Consider the following 13181-nt stretch of genomic DNA (forward strand, 5'->3'; position numbering starts at 1 on the left):
GGTCAATGGCGAAGGTACAGCGTTCGATCACTATTACTATGGCAGCTTAGAAATGGACCTTCTCGGAAATTTTGTAGTTAAGTGAATTAAATTAAGATGAAGATATAATGCTTGTAGCTTATACTCGCATCAAAGAAGCAGCCTTCAGATGGTGCTTGAAAATAAATAAACTGATGAAATAAACTAGTTATTCTGTTTACATGGTCTTTTAAGCTTTGGATACGATGATATTGTATTCCTTGATGCTCACGGCGGTGATATAATCAGCTGTCATCATGGATATTAATTCACGTTTTCGTTTGATGGTATTTATCTTGGTAGAAAAAAATACATCGCGTTATGTTTTATTCGGAATTGTAAGACTTGGGCCTTAAAGTAGTGGAAAATATAATGACTTCACTATTGACTTGGCTGGTTAATTTTTTCTACAGAGGATTGAAAATGGGACGAAATCTGCCTTGTGATTTTTATAATAAATATTTTTTTCATTATTGTTCATGAACTAAATATTATACAATTAATATATTTAAACTATGAAATATTAAAAATTATCATAGTGTAAAAATGCTTTTCCGTCACGTAGAAAATAAAGTAATTCCCAGACGTCGCGATCGCTTTTAAGTGAATCACGAACAGAATGAGATCACATTTGGAGACAAGACAAGAATTATAAAATAGCTTACCATACCGGTTCTTACTGTAACTTCGCAAAAGAATATACTATAAAGTAATTTTCAATTCAATTCGTAGATTAATGGGTATAAGTTTTGTCAACCGTGCATTAATTTTTTAGTCAAAGTCAAGTAGGATATAAATGATTTTAACCAGGTCGCTTCCCACTTAGCCCCCGTGTCGTGAAGAAGATTGGAAAAGCAGCGACTTTCTTGACATATATACATCTAATTCCCTTACCAAACTCCCTTCAACAAACTCCACTCTCCTTGCTAGGACATAAAGCAGTACGATACCGTTCCGGTTGTAATTCTCTTCACACAATCTATGGCGTCATTTAAATTCGATTTTTTTACTTCGTCTACCCAATCATATTATCTATATAGTGATGGTGTGATAGTAACAAAGATCCTATCATATTGCATTAATTATCATAATCTTTAATAAAGCAAGATTTTAGCATTATACATATAAGTAAATTTTTTATGCTACAATTTAAGTACTGTTTTTGAATTAATCCTAGTCTTATTCAAAAAATATTTTGAATAAGTTATTACCATCATTCAACATGTAAAATAATAAACACAATAGTTGACACACGAATATATTTATATAATATCAAACTGTTTTAAAATTAACGATAGCTCTTTGTATAATACTTAGAAGTCTTCTTATTACAGATCTTTGAAAATGTTCAAATGCTTCGGCTACTACTACAAATATCAAACCATTTCGCATCACGCATTCCGTAGATTATCTACAAAGATATAAACACAACATTTACCGCTCGGAACACGAAGAGAATTTTCAGACGTTACCTCAACGCTAATTACTTATGTAGTAATGGAATTTCTCATTAAAAGCAAAGTTCAGTCACAATTAGCGTCCGTTTTAGAATTCTTGAGAGCCAGTATGAGACGAATGAATTCTTTGAATCTTAATAAATTCGTTAAATAGTGTGTTAATTCAAATTGACCCTTCAATACCAGCTTCAATAACAAGTCATTGCCATGTAGTGCAAATATTAAAATATCGAATGGTTGAAAATATTTCTACGCAATCAACTTCACAAAATTATAAAATATAAATTTGATGCAAATGTACACTGTTTAAATAGAATAATGTTTATTCGTTTGCGGTACTATTTATGTAATATATATGATTGTATATATTTACAAAGTTTGATTGGTTTTTCTAATGATTAATTTCGAAACTTGCATCAGCGATTATCAACTTAGGCTCTGGGTTTAATCTTATAGTCGAGCCAGTAAAAGGTTATTGACGCAGCTATACTGTTGTTGATCAAACTTGGTTCCTTATTTGATTATTATAGTAAAGGAATAGAGCGTCACCCGTGCTTACGTACACAATTTTTCACCATATTTATATCTATGATTAAGCTCGTTTCAAAATACCCTCAGTCGAAATCGACCTAGAAGATATCATAATGATAGTGTAAAGTAAGAAAGACTTAAGTGGCATTATGATACATTGAAAAATGAGCTTATAAGTAAGTAATAATTGAAGTTATATTTCATTATGGCAACGACATACGTTCGACCTATTCGTGTTTTGTTTCGAAACATGTCAGTTCTTTTATAACAAATGAACAACGAAATATTTTCGGGGTAACAACTTAGAAGACAGTTTGTATTTGTTTCATACTTGTGGATTTATCGCATCTTATTAAAAATAAAAAAGATTTTTTTCTTGGAAAATATATAGCCAAATGTATACTAAAACAAGCTATAATATTTGTCCTTTGAATTTCGCAGTCTTGCATCTTTAAATTTTGAATCACAATTTATAAAACTGTCAAAAGTTTTTTGAATATGGAATAAGTTTGGAGTAAATCGCTCTTAATTGAGAATTCATTTTGAATTGCGTCTGTGAATAGGAAAACGTTGGTAAATTTTGTATTTTTAGAACGTTAAACCTTTATTGTAATTAAATAAGTAATAACATAAATGACGACGCCATTTTTGTGTATAAAATCACAAAATAAGCAGTATTTATTAGGTAAATTAAATTGAATATGACGTCAAATGAATCGTTGAATATACATTTATTTATGATTTAGGTAGGTGGGTGAGAATATTGCTCATTCGATGGTAAGTGGTCACCATCATCTAGAAACTATGGCGCTCTAAGAAATATTATCCGTTTGTTACATAAATGCAAGCTAAAATGTTATGTCCCTTGTACATGTAGTTACACTGACTGATCTTTCAAATCAGAGCACAACAATACTGAACACTATTTCGTGTGTTCCCCGAAGACCTTCCAAGTAAAACTGTGCCAACCATAGCTAACTTACAATGAACATAATTTTCTCTACTAGGTAAATATACAATTGCGAGAAATTAAATATTGTAAATAAATTACATAGGTACGGTTCGAAAAAGAAAAACGTCGTAACTATGAGTTAATAAAGTTGTATAAGTTGATTTATGGCAATTAATAAGACCATTACAGTAATTCTAATGGAAATAGACAAATATTCTTAATTCCTTCTATTTCAATATTGTATATAATATTGTATACCAAAATATATATTAACAAATGTTAGTAAAAAAATGTTTTATCCTCTGGACTTAATAGATGGCGCTGTGGTCGACCTATTATATTTCGCTGCTCTTCGTGGCTTACCGAAGACTTTGGATCTCAGTAAACTACAAAGCGATTTTGGTATATCGAATAACTCCATTTTGAGTACGGCATTTTATTACCTACAAGCTCATAGCTGAATATTTTAATATTATTTATGGAAGCTCGTCCATTTTAGGGTTGATAAATGTTTTATTAAGAACATTCCTATTTATAAATCAATATATGAATAAAATTTTAATATTAAAATATATTTCATACGATGTTATCTTTACCATATTTTAAACAACGCATCAGCACCTGCTCAGTCCTATTATTCTGTACTCCTCACTATTCCATAAAGACTAATTTGATGTCGTCTTGAGGGCAAGATTATTTAAAATTGAACGTGAAACTGATTGAACGCAACCATTACCAGCCTCTGAAACTCTTCCAAGTAGCGTAATTTTAGGATCCCTTAATAACTGACTGAGTAGGCGGATAAAGTATCCAAGATATCCCCTAACTCCAAAAACCGCCAATGGGAGACTAGTCTCTCCTACGAGCTAGGACCAGGTCCTGAGTCATTGCCTACGGTGTTTGAATTGTCAAAGTGAGTTAGTGATCTGTAGATTCGTGCCTTATTCAGATTTTTTGGTCTAATTATCATTTATGAAATTACGACTTAAATGTAATCAAATTAAAATCAATGATAGGTCTGAACTCTTTATTGTGTACGCGATGTCGCTTCAATTACTGGAACTTTGTGCTTTGTATGAGGAAGTTGGAGCAAGGGTATACTTTGTGGTAGGGGTTTGTGCAAGATCGTCTGGGTAGGTACCACCCACTCATCAGTTATTCTACCGCCAAATAACAGTATTCAGTATTGTTGTGTTCCGGTTTGAAGAATGAGTGAGCCAGTGTAACTACAGGCACAAGGGACATAACATCTTAGTTCCCAAGGTTGGTGGCACATTGACGATATAAGAAATAGTTAATATTTCTTACAGCGTCATTGTCTATGGGTGATGACCACTTACCATCAGGTGGCCCATATGCTCGTCATAAAAAAGGGTTGCGGTAAACCTACTGAAATCATCGTAGAGAACGAATATATGACTTTTATTTAAAATGTATTAATATAGCGTGAATACATCTATAAATATACCAGATACATAAACCTGTCTCAATAGAATGTATAATTTAAATATCAAAAGAAATTATAATGCAAGTTGTAGTTAACAATTCAACTACTTACTAAATACAGTTATGATAAAAACACGTAGTACGAATTTTAAATGTATACGTATTTGCAGAGGAAGCAAGTTTTTATGGGTCAACGCGCACGCCTTCATTGCGACAACGGGAACTTTCGAAAGAGAATATTTTGATTTACTTTTAAACGTCTTTTATTCAAATATTCTTGGAATACGTACGTTACTTCGCATGTTTCACTTAATATATTTTTTAGTCAAATAGATCTGTTTTTGAAGAGAAATTTTAAAGTAATACACGAATTTAATTAGGGAACTTTTAATGTTCCCATTTATCACTTATTGACGATATACGCAAGACGGCAGGCAGGAGCTGGATGCGAGTAGCCGGAGAAATACCACAGTGGCGTGCGCTTGGAGAGGCCTATGTCCAGCAGTGGACAAAAACGGGCTGATGATGTGATGATGTGATTTATCACTCCTTTATAGCTTATCAACTTCCACACCACACCAGTCCTTATTGGGGGACTTAGCCCAAGGGGTTAGAATCGACCCTGCGACAATCCATAGCAAAGTAAAAAACATTGCTAGGCGGCTCGTAAACCGTTGCGCTATGGACACTTGATGGTTACATCTGATACCTCTGTACGTTTAATGATACTATTCTCATCTCTTTTAATAACGCCAACTAACAAGCCAATGACAGAAGAAAAAATGTCTTACCCAACTATCCGTACACAGGAGTGCACTCCATTTACTTATACTCTTTTTCCATTAGCACAGCAAATTCACTACGATCGACAAGAGCTTAAGTTGTAGAACAATAAATTTTAAAATATTTCGAATTTCGAGTATCTACTGTGTTATTATTGCATAACACGTTTAAAAAGTATTCTCGTTTAAAATTCGGTCTTATAAATCTGAACACTATTTTAATGAAAAACTTTAATAGTCGTTCAGACGTGATAACGATTAAAAATAGTAAAATTAAACATATGCCGTACGACTCTTTATCACGATGTTTGAAAAAAGAATTCTTCAGAGCACGTTAAAACACACTCGGATTTTTAATTGAAAGTCGCGGTTTTAAATTCAGGCAAGCACCACTCAGTTTTTATGTGGTTGTGTTTATAATTAATTTCGTGCGTCTGCATATTTATCTACAAACTCGCTGTGTAGCAGCTTTGTAGCATTAGTTGCAACAGTTTTCCCTTAACAGAGAGAAGGCCACAATGATAGAGTATTACATTACTAAAGTAAAAAAGTAAAAGTAAAGTAACAGCCTGTAAATTTCCCATTGCTAAAGGCCTCCTCTTCCATTAAGGAGAGGGTTTGGATCATATTCCACCACACTGTTTCAATGCGGGTTGGTGGAATGCACATGTGGCAGAATTTCGATGAATTTAGACACATGCATGTTTCCTCACGATGTTTTGCTTCACTGCCGAGCTCGAGATAAATTATAAACACAAATTAAGCACATATACATATATAGTTACTTGCCTGGGTTTAAACCCGCTATACTCAGTTAACATGCACGCGTTCTAACCACTGGGTCATCTCAGCTCATACTACATTACTAAATTTTACTCAAAGTACTTTCTCTAAGTTTCTGTATAAAATGATCACTGATCGCACTCGAGAAACAGAGAAATCTGATTTTTATTAAATTTAATTAAATTTAATAAATAACATGTTAGTTATATCAATTATAAAATTAATACCGAGAATAAAAAAAGAAACCTCGCTGGAATAAGTCGTAATATTCTCAAATGAATTCGATAGCATATATCTATGTAATTTAAATTTACGAAAGAGTTATTCGTACATTTCTTCCCGTATTTTCTCGATAAACTTTCTCTTCTTCTCGATTCTTGACATCAAAAATAAAAAACTGATGTTTTATCAAACCTACTCAACTAGAGTATATTATAATTGCAAATGAAACTACGTAATTTTTTATTACAGGATAATGAAAAAATACAATAAAACAAACGAATTACGTTTATAACGCAGGTCGTTGAATGAGCGACAATAATGCCATTTCATCTTTAATTTACCACAGAAACCACCAAACCGACACAAAGAACGACTGATAACCGTAATATAACTCGCCCTGTTGTAAAAGTATAATTATTTTATGACCGAAAATACGTTGTTATGGGATAATTGTAGGTAGCTCTATTCACAAAGCTATACTCGTTATACTTGAAAATTTGCTGCGATAATAATATCTAAATGCAGACAATAAGGGTTGTTATCGTTTGCACGATGTTAGCATAATTGGCATACCTTTGTGGCAATGTGTGGTACAAGCCTTTGCGCTTGCGTGTATAGAGGTAGAGGTCCCGTGGGATTGGAGGTGGACTGGTATGCAGCAATTACATTCCACATACGTTACCTGAATCGACAACAAAGGCACTGCTCAACTTTGAGTGACACTCACTGTCAAATCTATCGGAATTGGCTAGAATGATAGTATCTCATTTATTTTCATGATTCGTTTATTTTATTTTTATTCGAAAATAGAATTTCAGTTTTATGAATTTTGTTGGTGGATATTTTTATAAGTTTTAATTGAAATGAAAAATTGTTGTTAAAAAGTTGCTAGTGTCTGGTTTGAATCTATTTATGATAATAAGCTTTAATGAAATATAAACGAGGGACGCTTCGACTGTTTCATTACAAAATGCAGCATTTTAATGGCATTACCTTTGTCTTGTCGAGCTATAACTTTAATTGTCTTTCTATTGCTTAATATTTTCAATAGTCAAAATTTTATCATTCTTTCAAAACACTATTTTCTTAGTATTAAACTGATGGTTATATAAAGTTTTATTCATTTTTTACAGGTGTTACTTTAATTAGACTATATTTTTATTTAATTTTGAAATAAATTAAAACTTGCATACATAGTCATATATGACGTTATTGCTCTATAAAAAAAAATCTTGTTATACGCAAGTAAACAATATGTTAGTCTTATTAATCCCTTTATAAGCTCTAGTAAATCCAGTCAGAAAATCGGTATATAAATTTAAGTAAAAACTTTATCATTTATAAAACTAATCATTTAATTTTCAGGCAATGGGCCGACGAGTTAATAACCCACGCGAAGTCGTCACCATGATCCATATATAGCCGCTACAATATAATCCTCTACAACACTAATGCGCTACTAACGCTGGAACTAAGATGTTATGTATCCTGTGCTGGTAGTTACACTGTACACTCTACTTAGGGATTTCTTTTATTTTGATAAATATAGAACTATGCAACGAAGACTTTGGTTTCTAGTTACTGATATTTTATTTATTTATTTGCTATATATTATACACCCAAGTTAAATAGATACAAATTGTAAAAAAAAAATAAAGTAAAAAAGTATGGTAATAAGTAAAAATTATAAAAGGTATGCTTATCCCTTAAAGGGATTTCTGTCGGTACAAACAAGGAGCACGGCTAAACGATGTCATTTTTAAGGTGTAATTTTTATTTACATCTTTATTAAAATACCTCATTACATACGTTAACTTGCAGAAACTCATTCTAATGAATGTTAATACATGGAACTCTTTGAGTTTCGATATATATTGTATAATAATATTGTCAAGACATTATATATTAGTGGTCCTGGACACTATGTAACAACTGATAATATATCTCAAAAAAATGTATACAATGTTCTGAAACAACACAACGCACAACCACTTTGTGGAACCAGCTTTCGCCGGCGGCTTTTCCGAACCGATACGACACGGGAACCTTCAAGAAAAGAGCGTACTCCTTAAAGGCCGTCAACACACCTGCAAGCCTCCTGGTGTTGCAGATGTCCATGGGCGATGGTAGTCACTTTCCATCTGGTGAGCCTAATGCTCGTTTGCCATCTATGTCATAAAGAAAACAAAAAGCTTTTGTAAAGTTAAAGTTCATTTCAATCAGAATGAAAATATTAACGATGCCAACTTGAAAATTAGCAACAAAAATTTTCATAATATTGTTGTATAAGTTTATCAAACCGTGAATAATTTACGTTATTTAACAAGTCTTAAATGTTAAGTTTATAATGCGACAAGCTTCGAAATAATGTTGTTTATCTGACACAGATGTGATAAATAAACAACAATTTTGCACGTTGTTAGTTTTCCTTCCTCGAGGTATATTTAAACAGCTTAAAACGTATTGATCTTAGATATTCCATTCAACGAAAATATTTATATGGTTATATGTATATACGTTTTTCAAAATTATAATAAGTTATCCATAGTACAAGATAAAATTGTCATAAAAAATATTTTTTATTTTATTTATTCCAAGATTTTTATGTAAAGTTCTATTAAAAAATATATAAACTCTTAATTTAATATATGTTAATATTTATGTCACATATCATTCCCGTAGATTTGAAATTTAACGTAGGCCTGTTCCGCCTGTTTTTACGACAAAGACGAAGATGTTTTTTTTAAATAACAACTTCAAAATGTAACAGAAAACTGACTGAATATATGTAGCTGAAAAAAAATTCAAAATCGAGGGTAGAACAGAATGTTAAAATTTTTATTCTATCTTCTTTTATTTATAAGTCTTATATCTTAAAATCGTATAATCAAGTATTATCAAAAAACAAATAATTATAGCACACGTTCTATCTATTTTAATATAGCGTTCTATATTTTATTACAAAGAGGAAACCCTAAAAAGGTAGCAGACTCCCCTGGGGGAAAACCGACGTATGTGGCATCTTACCCACTAAAATCACTGTAATGTAATCTCATTCATTGCCCTAAATCAACTGTAGTTACGTCGTTTTTCTTTTTCGAACCGTATGTAATTTATTTGCACCATTAAATTTCTTGCAATTGTATGTTTACCTGGTAGAATAAATTAAGCTTATTTCGTCCGTCTGGGTGCCTCTTACTCATCAGATATTCTTCTGACACACTGCAATACTTCGTATTATTGTGTTTCGGTGTTTTTTTACGATATAGATTGACGGATGAGCAAATGGGCCACCTGATATTGAACGGTCACCATCGCCCATAGATAATGGAGCTGTAAGGAATATTAACCATTCCTTTCATCGCTAATAGACCACCAATCTTGAGAACCAAGTTGTCCTGTCCCTTATGTCTGTTATTCAAACCGAAACACAATAATACTGAGTACTACTATTTGGAATTAAAATATCGTGGGTGGTACCTAGCTAGACTGGCTTGCACAATACCCTACCTTCAAGTGTCACATAATATCTTATTTACCACGGTTAGCAGCGTATTGCCAATGTCATCAATCATCAATACTTCTTACAACACTAATGTGTATGTGCAGTGGTGACCTTATAATTTTTAAAAAGATTATTATTTCCAGTAATAATATTTGAAATTGCATCGTACGTAACCTACCTGACTCCTACACGCCAGTTGGGAATCGAATAGATATTAATTTCCCAGGAACTAGAAACGTGTTCCTTATGCTACGCAAGCAACTACTGAGATAGGATTTCAGTGGATAGAAGGAAAGCAGATGCTCCTCTAGAAACACCTGAAATTATAACATTAGAACATATAAAATGTCACAAATTACTTTTTAAAGAAAACGATGTCTTTAGTTCATTGTCACAAAACATCTGAGTTAATATATTATTACTGCGTTATTGTGTTATACATATTTTCGTTAAATAATTATGAAATGTAGTATAAACAAATATCTAAGTAATGTGAAAAGGGAATATTTCATGTTATTTTACGTGATTTTTTTAGGATTTTTCTCTCAAATAATTTATTTTTCTTTTGTACGCCTACAAGTGTGACAGAATCCTTTTATGTTATGCAGCATTTTAAACATGTTATCTACAGTATAAAGTATTGATTACCTATAATTTACATCTTATATGTAAAACGTTTTAAAAAACATAATCATAGTCACTACCAAAAGTATGAAGAGGATCTTTGCTTAGAAATGAAGAATCGCAATAAAAAAATAAGAAAATAAAGGCGTTATTATAGTTAGTTCAACAATAAAAAATAGATCAATATTTATTTTTAGGATTAAATTAATATATAACGCTAAAACAAAACAAAGAAAACAAACTAAAACTTAAACGACAATTTCTAATTCAGAATTAGTATGACCGTAGCACTCAAAATTCACGGCAAAAGTATTGTCATAAGTCATTGCGTTTTTTTTTTAATATTTTACGCTACAAAATATTGATGCATTAGGTGGAAAGAATATTATGTTTTACTTCAAATAAATAATATTTAATACAAAATGTTTTTGATATTAGCAATATTATGGCCGTATTTTTTGGTTTCTATTGACACTAATGGTGCGGAAATAAAGGGAAATGAACGTCCGATGACTTTCCTTTTTTATATTATTTGTGCTGTTAGGAAAAACGATTAATTCGACTGACAGAACTGACTTATTTTGCAAGCATTTGACTAATTTCAATTAGTATATTTATTTAGTAACAATAAATACCATAACTTTAGTATCCTTGACAAAAATGGTGTAATTTTTTTTTCATAGTTTTATTACTTGATTAACTAAATGAAACCTTTAAAATTACATTCATTTGAATTACACCGAGTAAATTATACAAAACAGAACAAGGAAAAACCACTGGTCTCTGTCCATGTGTTCAAGGAATCATCATCGAGGATATAACATTTTTCATAATAATACAAATCGTCATTAAAAGTCTGTATTATTTCGAAGGAATTAATACACACATTCAATATTAAAAAAACCTCTCAAATACTTTCGACGATTCTCTGATCTTCTCTGAAATATTAGAATTTATTCGACTAGCAAATTGATCAATGAAAATTGGTCATAATATATATCATGGTCATAATAATTGGTGTTAGTAGTCAGCTCCAATGTCCAGGCATTGGAGCTGACTACTAACATTGTTTTATATCGCCAACGTGGCACCAACCTTGGACACCAATTAGAGGTATATGCGGAACTTATCTCGTTTGTGCAAAGCCCAGCAACCGAGTAAACGTGTCTTTCTTTTTGTATGTTATTTGTAACCCCTTAAGAATTCCAATAGACTAGTCTAGGTAAAGAAGACGTATTGAATAAAATAAGCGATAGGACGCTCAAGAACATTTAAACCAGCCAATTATTATTGACACCTATTTAAGAAAATAATTGTAAACAAGTCATTGTATTTAATAGGTTTGTTTGAAGGCCAAAGGTACTTGGTGAACAGACGTCATTAGAGTGTTGACTTAGGACGCCCAAGCCCCGGAAGCTCAAGGCAAACAGGCCCATCCTAACAGAAAGCTAATATTCACACAAAAATTACCATTTTCCATGAACTAACGAGTCTTTTATATCGTGTTTGTTATATTTAAAATTCGTTTAGTTTAATTGTTTTAAACAAAATATTTATTTTTATGGTATGGGTTGGCGGACGAGCATATAAGCCACCTGATGGTAAGTGTTCATCATCACCCTGTAAGTAATATTAACTATTCCCTATATCGTTAATGTGCCACCAACCTTGTGAACTAAGATGTTATGTCCCTTGTGCCTGTAGTTACACTGGCTCACTCGCCCTTCAAACCGGAACACAACAATACTGAGTACTGTTATTTGGCGGTAGAATAGCTGATGAGTGGATGGCACCTACCCAGACGGGCTAGCACAAAGCCCTACCACCAAGTAAATCTATTAAAGAAGATCCGATTATGTATTTAAAGTGGAATCAGTGGTACTGATTTATTTATAGTCTATGTTGTTCGAATGTATATTTCATGATTAAAAAAATAAGCTTTAGTCGTCAGTTGAAATCTAGAAAAATAACTAACATTTTGATATTTACTTTTATAACCTACAAAATAAATCGCGGCGTCATTAAAACTATAATTGAGGTATACGAATGTTTCTAAAATCAAGTGTGAATGTTGCTTTACAATTATATTGCATAGCTTATATTTGAAATCAGTGCTTCTAATACTATGATTATCATAAATCATAAATTATTTTCTTTACTAATTGAGTTACTCTTACAATTGGGACTTTAAGAAATTAATAAAACAACTGATGCTGATTTTTTATAATGTTTTTTGTATGCAAACCCAAACCACAATATTAAGAGCACACATGAAAAGTTAGAGCTTGCATATCCCCTATTGCGATTACAGCGATCGCTTCTAGGCAACATTTGTGACAGACATTAATATTAAAATTATTTCATAAACATTTAATATGGAATCATGCATATTTAAACAATAACAAAATATATATAATTTACTTTAAACTAACATTGAATGCTTGTAGAGTTATAACACTATATTTACTCTCATAATTGGAACAATATGACACGACAAAATTATTTACACAAACATTTAAAAAAATACATATAATCTATTATTATAAAGTATTATTGTACTTATGAAAGTTACGGTTACATTACCATACTACTGAATAGAATTCGGTAAAATGTTATATGAAGCAACTTTGTATAACTAAACTTAGTAACTACTAACCCCAATGCCTCTTAGTACGAGGGCGAAGCCGCGTGCAAATTGATAGCCTGTGAAAATTGACACATAATCATTATATATTGGAAATCGTTTAGTAAGTTATATTATAACTTGATAATGAAGTCTTCCTTATAGAATTGAGTATGGCTAATGGCAATATGTGTTAGTTACGACTGCGGGTTTTAAGCTAAATGAGAATAAAACAATT

Source organism: Vanessa cardui, chromosome 5 (genome assembly GCF_905220365.1).
Source record: "Vanessa cardui chromosome 5, ilVanCard2.1, whole genome shotgun sequence".
Classification (NCBI taxonomy): Eukaryota; Metazoa; Arthropoda; class Insecta; order Lepidoptera; family Nymphalidae; genus Vanessa; species Vanessa cardui.